Below are 16,157 nucleotides of genomic sequence, written 5' to 3'. Positions count from 1 at the left end.
GTACCAGAAACCTTATAGGAACTGGACAAAAAGTTGAAAAGAACACAAACAGGTGAATATCAGTAATGTGCAAATGGAGTCACAGGATGAACTAGCTGAGCATGTGAAGCAAATCCCACAAACCTTTATTCTGTGATGTGCAGGGCCTTATGGTAAGCCAAGCTTCTAAGTAGGAAATCACTAGTGAAGACAGACAACCATGGCTAGATTCCTTGGCTCCAGAAGATGCTTAACAATGTAGGATGGCAGATACATATATCTTAATATGAAGTCGAGCTAACTTTATAAAAACAGTAACTGAATTTTTTTTTAATGCCTTAATATATATATATATTTACAAATTTATTTCTCAGTAGGAATTATTTCTATTTCTGTGGGTCTGGTGATGGAAATCTATTTGATTCTTCCCGCCTTGTTCTCAGTTGTCATTCTACTGTATCAATTTTCTTTAGTTTCAAGAGAAGCAGATGGAGGTCAAAGTGACATGCAGTGAGTCAGTGAGTGACTCTACCTGGAATAGAAGCAGTGATTACATAGCTGCCAGATCTTTAGACTTGTATATCTACAATCTAAATCTTAGTGTGTCTTTTTGGTGTGGGTTTTTTTTTTTTTATTTTATTTTTTTATTTATTTTTATTGGTTAGTTGCCCCTTTTTTTTTTATTAGTTTTATATGTAATTACTACTTCAGGTTTTGGTGTTTTGAGACTTGTTTAGGTTTTTTTGCTGTTTATAGTCACAGCCTATAGTCACAGTTCATGGTCACTGCAGCTAAGGCTACCTCTGAGTTTCTCATCTCAAAAAAGTTCTTTTTTCTTGTAACTATGAGATCTAGCAGAGCACATTTTTTTGTTAGCTTCTCAGTTACCTGTGCCAGGAAATGGTCATCAGTGCATTCAAGAAGTCTTCTAGATTATCTGAGCCCTGCTGTGTCTTCCTTCTGGCAGATTTCATGGTGGTTAAAGTCTCCCATGAGGAACAGAACTATGCACATGAGACTTCTTCCAGTTGTTGGAAGAAGGTCTCATCTGCATTTTCTTCTTGGCCAGGATGTCTATAGTAGATATGCACTACTACAAGGCCATGTTGTTTTGGCTGCTATTCTTGATCCATAAACTCTTGTTTGGCTCTGGACCTATCCAAAGGCAAAGCAAAAAGCATTCCGGTTGCTTTCTCACATAGACGGCAGATCCGTTCCCTTTACTTTCCAGTCAGTTCAACAACAAATAATTCTTGTTGCTGATTTCTTTGCCAGTTCTGTTGCCTTGCTTCCTCCTCCTGTATGCTCCCTTCCATGTTTTAGTTCATTGAGAAGCTCCTGTCTTAGCCTGACAGCTCTTCTGCTAAAATTATGGCCTTCTTGCATGACAGGGTGGATTGTTTCTGGTTTTCTTTAAAATTCAGCCTCCATTGTTTCTGCTTGATGACTACTTGCTGGGGAATTTTACTTAGCAATTACCCAAACAAGCCAAATTCTACTGTCCTGATGTCCTGAGTCCTAACTCTGCTGCTCACTGTCCCAGCTATCCTCCAGATCCTGAATTCTGTCACCTTCTGATCATTGTAAACCAAGTGTGCTGTAAATACCTGCGTTGCATCTGCGATGCTTTTACAAAAGGCAGCTTGAGAAAAAGTCCCCCATGTGACTTCTGGTGAGCTGCATAATTTAAATAATATTAAGCTGCTTACATGATAATCCATCATAGTTGATGAGTTTAGAGCAGCGATGTGGATTTTCTGTGGAAAAATTGCCTTTAGCTTTTGCTGGGAATCAGTTTGCCTTTAGATGCATGTATTGTTGACAATAAATCCTCAGAGCAGAATGCAGGGTATTTTTAGAGTGCTGATAATAAAGAACCTTGTTTTATTTTTATCTTACTAACAGCATAATCAATCGGATAACTAATGAAGTTGGCCAATTTAATATGATTAATCTGATTAAAACCCTACAAATCCAGTGCTGTTGCCAGTCTCATGGGAATCCACATTTCAAAATATTGTATAGTATGTGTAGGCATTTTGGGAAAAAAAAAAAAATCAAGAGCAAATAACTCATCAGTCAGTTTGAAAGCATCTGAATAGTACTCCTGAGTACTGATTAGAATATGGAGGTGCAGGCTCTCTTTCCTCCAAAATATGAAACTAGGGAGAACATGGGATTAGTAATTATTTGAAGAACTGAGTAGCTCAGAATGTTGAAACTGGTACCACTACACTGAAAATGTTTTCATGCAAATGACTTTATAAATACAAACCTCGAAATCAGTTTTCTTTAATGCTTACAGCAATAAAACCTCTCTCTGAGTCTGAAGTTTCAGAAGGCTTTCATCTCACTGAAGGTCGGACAACGACTGCTTTCATCCCTTCCCATGTGAGAGCACACATCTGAATAACTACTTACGAAGTGGAGGGAATTGATCCAGGTTAGAGATGAACTTTGTCATTACTATTTTGGCATGGTGTTTTTTATGTAGGTAAATTCCCTTATCCTGTACACACCATGGCTACCCGAGCATTGGTAATGAGGGAGGAAAGAACACTAGGAGTGAAGTAGGAAGGCAGAGCAGCTTCCTTGCAGAACAGCTGTGAAAGTACAGTTCTGGAGTGGGTTTTACAGCCTCAAAAATGAGGCAACAAAAACTTAAGGACTTGCAAAAGATCATAAAGCACATGTACCAGTGTTCTCAACCAAGGCAATTTTCATGTTTGCTAGTCAGAGGAGGCCAGGATGAAGCAGAACGAGTTAGCTGTGTGGTGCCATGCATGGGGCTACAGCAGAGACCAGCTTTAGTAGCTGTGTACAACTGTTCTACAGTTTCAGGCCAGAGTGACAGAGGCAGTTCAGATCTATTGCCAGGGCTGCACCAACCCTGGTCACCCAAGGTCTGTGGGTTGGCATCTAGCGGTCTATCTGCTCTCTAAATTGGCTACGTGACTTTATTAGTGTATTCACAGTATTAAAATACCGCAGGAGCTCAGCAGACACTTGTCTGTTTCAGCGTTATCTCACCTTTGTTTGCTTATTTATTAACTTGGAAAAAAAAAATTTGCATCTAAAACGTTTGAAAAAGCCAGGAAACCAGTCTTGACTCTTCAGCTTTTCCTTGCTTACTACAGCCTGCTAGAAAACGTTGAGGTGCTGTTGTGAAGCTTGTCCAGCATGGTAACTTCTGAGAGGGGCAGACTGGAGCCTGGCTGACAGAAGAGTGGTTTTGGTTTGCTGAGTTGTTGTTTGGGGGTTATTTTTGCCTGTCCTTCCCCTTCTGAGATAGTAATTTTTTGGTCCATCTTGAGATGTCAGCAGAAGTACATGTAGCAGTTCTCTTGCACACAGCTTCACTTTCCTTGGTGCTTTATAGAGAGACAGGATGAAGTTAAAATGTCTCAGAGATCCATATGTGATGATCACTGATGCAGAAGGCATAAGTTTGGGGTGCCCAGGTGTCCTGAATTTATTGCAATTGACACAACATAGGCTAGAGGGGCTATTGAGGGCTGAGGGATCCTAAATCCATGGGTTGTTGGCCAGGCAATGTTTTCTCATGTGGCTTCTATTTCTGGAGACATTGCAGTGCCTAAACCGTGTCAACTAAAACTCCTCATGAATTTTTCTCCATTTAGAAACAAGAAAACAGCTGCTTGTTACTGCTAAGTTTTCACTGTTTCGCAAATGAGACAATTTCAATACAAGAGAGGAATGGAAATTCAAGTGTGTTTTCAGGAGTGAAACAGGCATTTCAAATGGTTCCTGTGCATTTATCTCTCTTTCTACAAATATGAGACTGCTTTTCTGTTTCTTTTCCTTAATTCCTTCACTGTATAGTAAGGCTAATGTTCCACTAAAATACGCTTATATTCAGCCAGAGAAGTTCTACATGCAGCTGGCTAAACTGAAGCCTAGGTCTGTGCCACTATCGTTCAAAGCTAAAATGTAGTATTTTCCTAACTATGACTTTTTGTTGGACTGGCTTAATTTAATTCAGAAGTAATCAAAATGATGTTGTCAGAGGTGTATGAAGTGTAGAGGTCCAGAAGGTTTTGCTTTTGCTGAGAAATGAGGTGTTCGTGGACACAAGTGGAAGCCAATGTCAGTGAAGCAGCACTCCTGGCAGAGGTGTAAATTATGGGACAGATGTAGACCTCCTCTTGTCACCTACAAAGAGGGCCTGTGGCAAGGAAGGGACAATAGTAAGAAACTGAACAGAGGAAACTCCTGGGACAGCAGATCAGCTGTTTGGCAGTTTTGTTGCACGGCAAGAGGTGACTAAGTCATGCTGTTCATGGTATGAACAGTGATGCAGATGATGGAAAGGTTTTTCTTCTTTGTGGCAGTGAGTTTTGCTGTACTTCAATATGATAAAATAGCTCTGCCTGGTGACTTCTAACCAGAGAGAAGGCCCTTACAGGTGATCAGCTTTGTGATTCAGCACAAAGTAGGATGCAGCACCATGCCACGCAGTAAGAAAAGCTTTGAAGCAATATGGCAAGTGGCTTCAGTTAAGGTTTCTGATGACACGGAGTAGGTGTAGTCAAGTATGGGTTTAGTAGAATGAACCAATTCAATAAATTGCCTGTTATTTGCCTTACCCAATCACATAAAGCTTGATTAAATAGTTACAGAATTAGTGGATTTGCATCAATAGACACTGAATGTTTAGAGATAAACATGCTGGCTATGTCACATGACTTTCCAGATGGGTATGTTATATCCAAGTGGATGTGTAGTTTTTCACTTATTTATAGCAGGAATGACTTTTAGATCTGTTAGGTTATAGTAATAAATTTACTGAACTACCAAATAATTTATCTTCCTGTTTGCTTTCAGCTGATTACAACATATCAAGGTATCTCAGGATAATATGAACATCTGTTCCCTGGAGATTGACTCTTCACAGACAATAATCATACAGCTAATAAATGGAGTGGAGAATGGAGTACAGAAAACAACAAGGGACAACTCTGCCTTTATTCGCTAACTCCCACCCTAGTATTTCATTCCTTTCACTAGATTGGCTTTCTAACAAACCCTACAGCAAACTTTCCAGATGCAATAGCCCCTTTTCTTCAGAACAGGATAGAAAATCAGAGAGTGGCTCTGGTACTTGAACATCTTGCTCTAAAAATTTGTGTTACCAGATCATCAGAAGCGAATAGTCCTTCCTCCTTTTCCACCCATTCTGAACCCTAGAGCACAAGACCAGAAGCAGATCTCACTCCACCACTCACGAGTGTTCTCATGGGAAGATTTCCCATAATTTCTCATAATTTAAAATGAGTGAAATAGGTTACTCTTCTGGTATGCTTTTCAGTTTACTATTTTTAGTGATAGAAGTAAATCTGACACCTAATTTGCACTTGTTAAAACAGGCTTATGAAAATACATTGTAAATAAATCTTGGGAGGAATATAAATTAGCATGGTTCAGGGTAAAATAACTTCCCTTTTGTGGGTCAGAATGAAAATAATGCTGGGGGGAGATTGTTCCACTTCTGTGTGTTGGAGGATTCTTGTATCTTTTTATGTAGCACTGGATGTTGGCCATCACTGGAGACAAAACTTTAAGTGAATACCAAGTCTTGGGCAGGATGACAGCCCTCTTGTTCTAAGGCAGCCAGACGAACGTTAACACTTGGATCTCCTGGATTACAGATGAGATACAACAGACAAATAAATGTCTGCGTACTGAGCAATAAAATAGCTGCAGATGAGCTCTGTGGTTTCTGCAAGACACATGGACATAGTTAATGTACTTCTACAAAGAATGTGTATGGGACAGGATGGAAGAATAGCTTGGTTTTGGCTGTAGCAAAATGAAATTCAGTAGGCTTAGTAGGTATGGTACATGGTCTGCTGTAATGGTAACTGCCACAGTTTTATAACATGGATAATACTCTTATGTCTCAACTCCAGGGGAGCAACTAAGACAGCTTAGTCTCTGCCCAGCACTGAATTTTTATCATATATCCTCTCCTATATCACCAACCTGATGCTTGGAAAAAGCTTTTCTCTGATGGGGATATCTGTTAGGTGGAAGATAAGTGTTCTGTGTGAGAACAGTGCTTTTATTTCTCCCTTTCTCTATTTATAGGAACAATTCTTCTTTAATCCTGATTTTAGTCAGTTTTTAATCATATTCCTTCTTCAAATTCTGTATGCAAAGATTGCTTGTCATAAAGATACCTATTTTTTACAGCATCAATGTAGATTCAGCAGTAGGTGTCAGTTTAATATTGGATGAACTGTTTAAATCTCTCCCCAAACCTTTCCCTCATTCCTTTCATAGCGAGTCAAAGTCTAGCAACTGAAAGGTAATCACTATGGTTACAGTATCCAGTTCTAGCAACAAATGCAACATTTAAGTCTTAACGCTTGTAGCAAATGTGTATATTTGAGACACCCCCGGACATTTGGGATTGTGTTTGCAAGTGTTAAAACAGACAGTGACAGTTTGAGATAATTCCATTGCAATGCTTTTCTTGCAAAACAGTGGTCTGCTTTTCTAAGTGTATTGCTTACATAAGAGGTGAAAGAATACATACTAGTTTAAAATGCAGCTCAAAGCAGTGTTGCATTTTTAAAGTCAGAAATATAAGATTTAATCACTGCTTGGTTAGCAGTCTGTGTCAAGACTGTCGACCAAAAAAAAAAAAAAAATGAATCTTGGTTCCTTTACAGCTGCAAATATTATCAGGACATCACCATGGGCCATTTTTAGGCATTATGAGAACTATGAACATTATGAAGCACCAGAATTTCACAAACCTACAGCAGATGACTTTATGGCCGAGGTGGCTGGTATTTCCTGTGTTGAGATCTCTCACCCCAATTAGTAATGAAATTCCATCCATCTCTTTATGGATTGCAGAAAATCACTGATCTACCACAGTTCTCTCTAGTAGACAGGTATCCATCAATAAGGCAAATTAATAACCCAAGACTGGAATCGCTCAGGGAGATTTGCTGAGATGCCCATGCATGATATCTGTGCCTCAGTGCTGTTAGTGCAGTACTGGGGGCTCTGCTCAGGACCAAGTCTAATGGGAAAATCTAGACAAACGATGCTTTTATGCTGGCAAATGTCTCTTCTGGCTGTGGCTCAGGCATAGGAATGAATCTGGATAGGAAATGTCTAATCCAGAACATTCTATAGTTCAGGTCAATATAGGAATGTACAGGGTTGTCTTTATGCTTAATGAATGGGGAAAAAAAAAGGTGTAGAGTTCCCTGAGAACTGAATTTCAAACATGACTGCAGTAACTAACAGAGATCGAGAGACTCTGTATCACAAAACATAACAATGTGGGGTTTGTTATTGCATTCACAGAATGGCACTACTTGCTAATCTCAAAGGGCTCATTCTCCTATAATATTTCGTATTATTTTACATTATATTTGTTCATTCTGGAGAAGAGAAGGCTTCAGGTTGACCTAATTGCAGCCTTCAGTACCTGAAGGGAGCCTACAAGAAAGATGGAGAGAGACTTTCTACATGGACATGTAGTGATAGGACATGGGGAAATGGATTCAAAATGAAAGAAAGTAGGTTTGGATTAAGTATTAGGAAAAAATTCTTTACTGTGAGGGTGGTGAGGCACTGGAACAGGTTGTGGAGAAGTTGTGGATGCCCCATTCCTGTTCAAGGCCAGGCTGGATGGGGCTTTAAGCACCCTGTGAAAGGTCTTTCTGCACGATTCAGGGGTATGGGAACTAGATGGTCTTTGAGATCCCTTCCAATCCAAGCCATTCTGTGATTCTATGATTCATTCCCTAGATAATTTTTCATAATGAAGTGCAGAACTAATTGGAATTTTTAATCAAACCTTTAAGGAAATCCCATTCATAATATTTTCCTACAATACAGTTTTAAATAGCACACCATATTTTTCCATTTCATATATGATTTTTTTAACTTTATGATATTATTTTTTGAGTCTTTGAGAAAATAGAAATCTTATGTAATCTTTTACTGCAAGTAATCTTTTATATTTAGTGACTCATCATAACTGTGGTTTATTTTAGGCCTGAATCTATTAAATATAATACCAGATGTAGAATATTCTCCAGACAGCAAGTCTTTGAACTTTTTAACTAAGTCATCCATATCTCAAGCAGCTAGTACATATTTACCATGGAGTTTGTTTGTTTTGGTATATAAATTAGGAGGTGTCAGCTGCTCTTGCTCTCACTTGACTTTTAAATTGAGGATGTTTGAAAGGGCTCATTGTTTCAGATTAAGCTTCATTCATATCTGTGGTCTGAGATGATTAATTGATAGCTCCTTTTGCCCTAGAGTTTTTTTGTTTTGTTTTGCTTAGAGCAACCTTAAGAATTATGTTATTGGTTTGTTTGTTTTGTTGTTTGGTTGTTTTTTTAAGACCATAAGGGACAAAATTAGAAACAGCTGGTCATGAAATAAAATGCAACATATGCTTACCAATTGTAGACCCATGTCACTTCTTGTTTATTCTCTGACTGATTCAATAGATAAAAGAAATGTGGTGCACCTCAACTATCTAATGTTCAGTAAAACATCTTTGATTGCATGATTTAAACTGAAGAAGATGGGAATTAGAACAAAACCAGTGTCGTGGTTTAACCCCAGCTGGTAACTACACACCACACAACCACTTGCTCCCTCTCCCAGTCCCACTCCCCTGCCCCCAGCAGGAATGGGGTGCAGGAGAATTGGAAGGGTAAAAACGAGAAAACTTGTGAGTGGAGATAAGAACAGTTTAAAAATAGAAATAAATTAATAATATTAGTAATAAATTGTAGTAAAATGAAAATCACAAAGAGAGGGAGGTAAAATCCAAGAAAAATAAGGGATGAAAATGAAAGCAATCGCTCACCACTAACTGACCAATGCTCAGCCAGATCCCCAGCAGTAGCAACTGCTGGCCAACTTCTGCCCTGGTTTCTTGCTGAGCACGATGCCATACAGTCTGGAATATCCCTTGGGTCAACCGCCCCGGCTGTGCCCCCTCCCAGCTCCTTGTGCACCCTCAGCCTCCTCACTGATGGGGTGGTGTGAGGAGCAGAGGTGGCCTTGCCTTTGTTGTAAGCCCTGCTCAGCCATAGCTAAAACATTCCTCTGTTATCAGCATTGTTTCCAGCACAAATTTAAAACACAGCCCCCTACCAGCTACTGTGAAGAGAACTAACTCTACCCCAGCCAAAACCAGCACGAACAGCAGAATGGTTAAGATACTGGATAAAAGGGGATGTGCCAGTAGTGTGCAGTGAATGTAGAAGAAACACGCCAAGGGAGATTACAGGAGAAATCCTCAAAGGATGAGATTTGGGACTAATTTTTATTTTCTGTTATATTTTTTCTGCCACAAGAAAAATCAAACTGTGCCAATGATATTCCCAGCTGATATTAAAGAGCCACAGTTAACATCACAGAGTATTAGAATATCACAATGATCACCTTGAATGCTAGGGCAGTAGAAGTGGGATTATATTCAATACTGAAAAGTCATAGACTAGGAGACTAATCACAAGGATTTATTTTATAAGATGAGATCTTGTTGAGGAATGGGATGAAAAAAAAGATGAAAGAGCTGAATATTTATCTATATCATGTGCCATTGTTATGGAGATGGGATAGAAGAAACAGGATTGTTATAAGTACTAAATGTTGCACTCCAGATAAATCAGAAACCAGCTAATATTACTGTCCATGAGCACAAGGGACTGGGAATGCTGAACATTGTCCTGGTCCTTCACAGAAGGACCATTTAATTAAAGAGGAGATTGATTTAGACTGGGGCAGTCACAGAGAAGGGCTGTGGTGATGGTCAAGTCAATGGAGAGTGCAGTCCTGAATTTCAAGTTCAGCCTTGTGTGACAGCAGCAGGCTTAGTTAACTGGAGTTTGGGAAATCTGCATGCTACTATATAGGGATGCTGATGCCCTCTTATATGAGCTGTTTGTTCTGCCGGGTAGTGGTGGGCTGTAAAAGCCAGACTGGTCATTATGCAGGTAGTCAGAGTACAGATCTGTGACACACTGTGAGCCTGAGCTATCGCCAGCTGAAAAACTTGGGAAAGGTGTGGGAAATGCAGAGCATCAGCTTAAAGGCCACAGATGTGCACAACTTTTACATACGGGCAGGGCTACCTTCTCTGACTTCGTGTGATACATTTGCTTTTACATACTGATAAGAACTGATTGTCAAAAATGCACTTCTGACAAATACGCTGCTTTACTGTCAGCATCGGAATGATAGCTGGTAATGCTGAATATGCCTCTCCTGAAGCAGATGTTCCCTCACTTGCATGGTGTAAGAGCACAGCTCATCCCTTCCTCAGCTTCAGCATTATCCTGATAACTCCAAGGATGCCCGCAAGCTCTTGTGAAGCCTGGCTGCTGTGTGCTACTCCCTGCTGGCAAGGGACAGCAACTCAGCAGACTGCAACTTCAGTTTAGGCTGCCCGGGCACAATCTGGATGTGGCGAAGTGTCCTGTTGGCAGGGGATGAAAAGTAGGGCTGTCTGTAGCTGTTTGATTGGAATTATCATTTACATCTTTATTAAGGTATCCTGGGGAAGGTGATGGTTGAAAAATAGAATAAAGGCAGAAGGGTGAACATGGAGAAGAGGTGAAGGAAGCATGAAGTACAGGGGCAGGAAAAAGTGGTCAGTGAGGGATCAGCAAAGACTAGATCTTCAGAGAGCAGAAAAATGATCAGGAGGGATCAGAAAACAGTTCAGGAAATCACTTCTCTGAATTATATTTTAAGTGAAGTAAGGGAACGACATTTCCCTCCACAAAGTTTTCACTTCTAAGGAACAGGAAAAATAAAAATACAACAGAAGGAAATTAAGCAGGACTGTGCTGGGAAAGCCTAGGAAAAGAGAGAGGCAAGATTGCACGATTGTGCATCAGAGAATAGCAGCATCTGACGGAGGCATGAGGTGTTTTGGGGGCTTTTTTTTTTAGGTCAGGAAACAAATGGAAAAATTAAAAGAATTTTCAATCATTCAAAAGTAAAACCTTAAGTTTTCTTACTGAAAGTTCCTCTAAAATATTTTTAATCAAATGACACCCCACATTTGCTTTGTTTTGCTTTTTTTAAACTACTTTATTATACATAATTAAGTATAGATGAATATGCTATAAAAATATAATCTTAAAAATCAATATACCAGGCTGTTGACGCAGTATTTTTTTATATTAGAGAGGTCAAAAGACTTCATAAAATGTGAGAAGAATTAATGAATAATTTAAGAAAAAATATTTCTGTTCTGAGAGCCCTCCCCAGATTTCCACCTAAATGATTCAAAGTGTGTGGGTGTTCAGCCTCTTTCTAAGCTACACCTACAAGTTTTTATATGAACTACAGAATCATGCAGGTTGGAGGGAAGCTCCAGAAAATCTCTTCCAGCTCACAGCATATCCAATCAGCCTTCTTGGGGCCTTATCCACTTGAGTTTTGCATATCTCCAAGGATGGTAACTCTACAACCTTCCTCGGCAACTTGTTCTGGTGTTTCATTGCCCTCAGAGGGAAAACCTTCATCCTTATGTTCAGTCAGAATTTCTCATGTTTCAATTTGTGCCCCTTGTCTCTCATCCAATCTTTAAGATGTGTGTAACTTAAATACAAAAAAGCTCATGTATTGAACTAAAAATTTCAATAGAGCTGATTGTGATTATTAATGATATTACATGATGATACTGACTTTTAAATTCTTCTTATATATTCCTACATGATGTGTTAACATTCTTTTTGAACAGGAAATTTCTCATTGTATAGAAGCACGTTAAAATAGAGCTATATGTGACAACATAAGACAATCTATGTTTAGAAGTTTCAACTGTATTGTAATTATCTCTAAAATATCTTTTGCTCCACTGAGCACTATTTGAAATTTTGGCTGAAATGGTTAGCTTTAAACATGTAGACTAGAAAATCGAGTAGATCAAAGGGCTTTTGTAATTTGCTAAATTTTCTTCATTTATAGGTGAAGGAAAAGTTCTCACAGATATGTGTTGGTCTGGTAATTTTAAACACTGAACTGGTGGGGAATATCTGTCTTTCATTAATGTGTAGGTAATCCAGAAAATTACTTTCATTCACATAAAGTATTTTTCTGAGGTAATCTTCTGTATTATTTTACTCTGTAATATTCTAGTAATAGCATGTGTGTACTTGCATGATATTTTTCTTTTTAACTTAAGGTGTGTCAGGAAATAATACTGGGGATTAATTTTTTTAACCGTGAAATGCTGTCATATCTCAGCAGAAGTGTGACAGAAATAGAGCTCATGATCATCTAGAACATTTCACTGTAATCGAATTCTTATTAGTAATGAAGAAAATAATAGTGAAAGGCTTTGAGTCACTTTGACTAATAGTTATTAAACGTCAGACATGTTTTACTTTGTTTTAGATTCTTGTCATATTCCCAAGTATGAAAAAATCTGAGGGCTGAGGAGGAAAGGAAAGCAAAGTAACTTTTGCTAATATACTTTCAGCAAAGGACTGTTGGGAATCAAATTTTGTATTTGCTTGCCTATAGGGATGCACAGGCAATTTGTGAATGTATTCAGCATTTTCTTTAGCTGGTAAGTAGCAAATAATATTTCCTTCTGGCCAATGCACATTGTATAAAGGAATAAGAGTGTAGCCTAAGTACAGGAATGCTTCAGTGTATATCCTGGCATAAGAACTGGCTTCCGGCTAAGCTTTTCATAATCATCAGCAAGCTTATATAGAGGAAGATCTGACATTTGATTTTAGAATAGTAGGTCATTTCCGTTTCTTTTCTCTAAGATATATCATACTTCTTTAATAAAAAAAGACACATTTCCCTAATAGAAGACACTGATATTATGATAAATTAGCATAATAGAAGCCATAGGGACTAAGATAGTGTTTGCATTACTTTCTCATCTGTTTGTAAATATTATTTAATATCAATTTTTACTTTGATGTGGTTGTTTCGTGTGACTATGAGTAATAAGAGTTTCTATCCAAGCCAGAGTGCTCCTGGCTCTCTTCATCTCCTGAGCATATTCTGTAAAGCCACTGAGGAATCAAATAAAACTCGAACCTGTACAAATTCTGAACGTGGTGCATCCTGCCTCTTGAATTTGTCTGCTAACACTGGATTTGGTTAGGATAACAGACAGCCTGGCTTTTGCACAAGCTTACAGAGTTTCTACAATTACATTGCAAAGAAAGGCTACAGAAGGATGTGGTGGTCAAGGCAATGCAACATTTGTATGGGGACAAACTGAAAGTAAAATTGTCAGTGGAGATTCTGGGAAAGAGGAAGATTGCAGAAAAAAGGAAGACCTTATTTCAGTCCTGGGAAAATCTGAAAGGAGAAATTAAAGGAGAAAATCAGCAGTTTTACTGTAAATTTAGGAAGGTATCAGTGCCATACAAGAACTGTTTCTGAGCTTCTCGACTTTTACACATTGTTAGTTTAAAATACTGAATTGCTCTGTTAGAACTTCAGAAGCTCTAATATGTATTTTAGGGATGTCCAAATGAACAAATAACTTGATCACCTGAATTTTGACACTAGTTTTCTCAGGTACTTGCTATAACTTTTTGATTACACTCTCCTCTCAGAAGCAATATTCAGCCTTGATTTAGAACAAAGCTTTTGTCTGCTGCCACTCAATCATAAGCTACTGAGCAAGCCATTCCTTTGTTTCCTTAACCACATTTAGAGGCAGTGGGACCTGGATCCACGCCCTTTTCTTGAAAGAAGTTAGTATTTCTGATGGGCAAGTAACTATATACCTTTATGATCTTAGCCATGCCCAGCAGAACAGGGCTAAAGAGCTCTGTCTTATGTACTCTATGAAGGCTTGTAAACACCTAAAATATAGTGGGAAGATGTAGGTAATATAGCCAGCAGCAAATCCAGAAAATTACTATTATAAGAAACTAACATGGGATTCACAGACCTCCTTAAGCAATGAAGAGCAGCATACCAGCCTTCCACAGAAAAATTGGGAGAGGCAGGTGGTGACTGCCTTTGGAAATCGATGCTCTTTTCTGACAAATGCATTAATATATAATGGCTGGTAGTGTCAGCTGTAGGCAACCTCCTTGATCTAATAAAGACAACTCTTACATTTCACAGATGCTGAAATCTAAATTTGGCTTTTGATGCCAGTCTGGATCAATATTTTAATTAAAGAAACCTATCATCCTTCCTTTAACTACCACTTTCCACTGTGTGTGGCCACATTTAATTTTTTGTCCTGCAACGATGAGGTAATTTTGAAAATGCTTGTTGAGAGAGACAAATAGGTAGACTTCTTTTGCAACATTAATAGTGAATCCGATGCTACATTCTGTGATTATGCACACTAGCTATTTGACCATTGTTGCAAGTTTCCTTAACGTGCTTCTATTTCCCTAGCAACTGAAGCAGAGTTAATTAGCCTGGCCTAAAGTTCAAATATCCTCATGAGTATAAACAGTTCAGGTGCACTAGTTACCAAGTATTACTGAATAATGATCCCATCAAGGAAATTTGTAATATTACAGAGTGAAAGAAGCAGAATTTGCTGAATGTTTTGTTCACAAGAACTTACATGTTAATGAGCACAACTTATGTCTGACAAGGACCTTTAAAGGAAATAGGAGAATCATATTAAATTCAGAGATATGCTTTTGATGTCTGTTTTGTTGTATTTCTGGTAGATTTAAAAGTCTGTGCATGCTGCTTTGACTATTCCAATAACCTGAATTTCGAAGCAATTTGTCTGAATTTCTGGAATTGTTTCAGTTTTTGTTATTTGCTTATGTACTCATAACTGGTTTTTATTTCGTCATAAGACTGATGTCTTTTATGTAATGAAGTTCACATGTGAACTGATTAGTTTTGAATGTACTAGAAGGTTATGCCCAGTATCTTACAAAGCAAAATTTCAAATTACCTTTGTTCATGGTAATGTGCTTACAAAGACAGTATTTAGAGGGGCTTTGTTTTGGAGTAAAATGGTAATTAATCCCCTGCAACAGCTCACCTTATCAGTTCCACTATGGTTTAGTATTTTATCCTAAAACACGCTTTGAATACTAAAAATGTCCCTTTTTACGAGTGCATCACATGTGAAGAAAAAGAACATTCTAAACATTTTTCTCAATACATGAAAGATGTACTTGCCAGAGATATTCCTGCAATGATGAATAGCAAGATTACTACCAAGATAAAGTGGGGGGGGTTTATCCTTTTTGATCCTAAGAACTTTAATTTTTTTAAATTCCTTTTCTTTCACTTTGTTTCCAAATTCCCCTCTTATGGGATAGTCTATTCTTCAATTTTTAGCCTTTTACTATGTGAATATAAAAATCTTCCTTTATCATAGGAATGACTGTCTATTGACTACAGAAATGACCAGTATGAAAGTCCAGGCTGTGTCAAGTTCATTTATATAATTTGTTTTGTAATGGACTTGATAAAAGGGGTTTTAGAAGATGAAGGAAGAAGTAACCCTACAGAAGAGTGATGGGCCAAGGTTAATTTAACTTGAAATGAATCCATAAGGAGCATGATCTCTTTCCAGAGAGGAGAGCAAGTTTTTTTGCTACTCAGTTAATCCTTTCCTGAAAGCATCACTGATCCTGAAAACTCACAGATCACCTTGCCAGAGGATTTCTCTTTCCGATCAGTGACACAAGGCTGGACCTTTAAAGCACAAAGATTACTTCAACATATTTTTTCTTAGTTTCCTAACATTATGATATACTTTTTGGCTCATTCTAGCTAGCACATCTGGTTTATATTTTTCCCTCTGTAAGAAAAGCCTGAAGCCCACAATCTGCTAGATGTAAGTTTTAAAGCTTAGCTTTCTTGTAAGAGCTTCATACTTTTCACAGAACTTGGCGGATAGTGCATGGAAAAGGTGCCTCTAGCAGTTATTTTCCAATTGCACAAAGATCTACAACAGCCTATGCAATTCAAGAGAATGAGGTTTCTGTTATATGTTTCTAACTCAATTTTCTTCACTGTATTCAACATATTTTAGCAGTCAGTGTTAGCTTTAGTGGATAACTGTAATTTCTCTTGAATATGAAAGTAGAAAATATTTATATTTCTGTCAGTTTTGCCTTAAGTCAAATTTATGTGATGCATGCTCAAACAGACAACCCTTCCTCCTGCTTCTTACGTTCTCCTAATTTATT

At 38.2% G+C, this 16,157-nt stretch overlaps 1 protein-coding gene across 7 annotated transcripts in view; it reads right to left on the bottom strand.

The window, feature by feature from the left end:
• Window positions 1-16,157, bottom strand: part of GABRB1 (gamma-aminobutyric acid type A receptor subunit beta1) — a 115,448-nt gene that overhangs the window by 65,612 nt on the left and 33,679 nt on the right. The gene's annotated exons all lie outside the window — the stretch shown is intronic.

This window comes from Manacus candei, unplaced genomic scaffold, assembly GCF_025592945.1.
Source record: "Manacus candei isolate 608988 ecotype Guabito, Panama unplaced genomic scaffold, ASM2559294v1 h1tg000028l, whole genome shotgun sequence".
Taxonomy (NCBI): domain Eukaryota; kingdom Metazoa; phylum Chordata; class Aves; order Passeriformes; family Pipridae; genus Manacus; species Manacus candei.
This window is presented reverse-complemented; position numbering and strand designations above follow the sequence as displayed.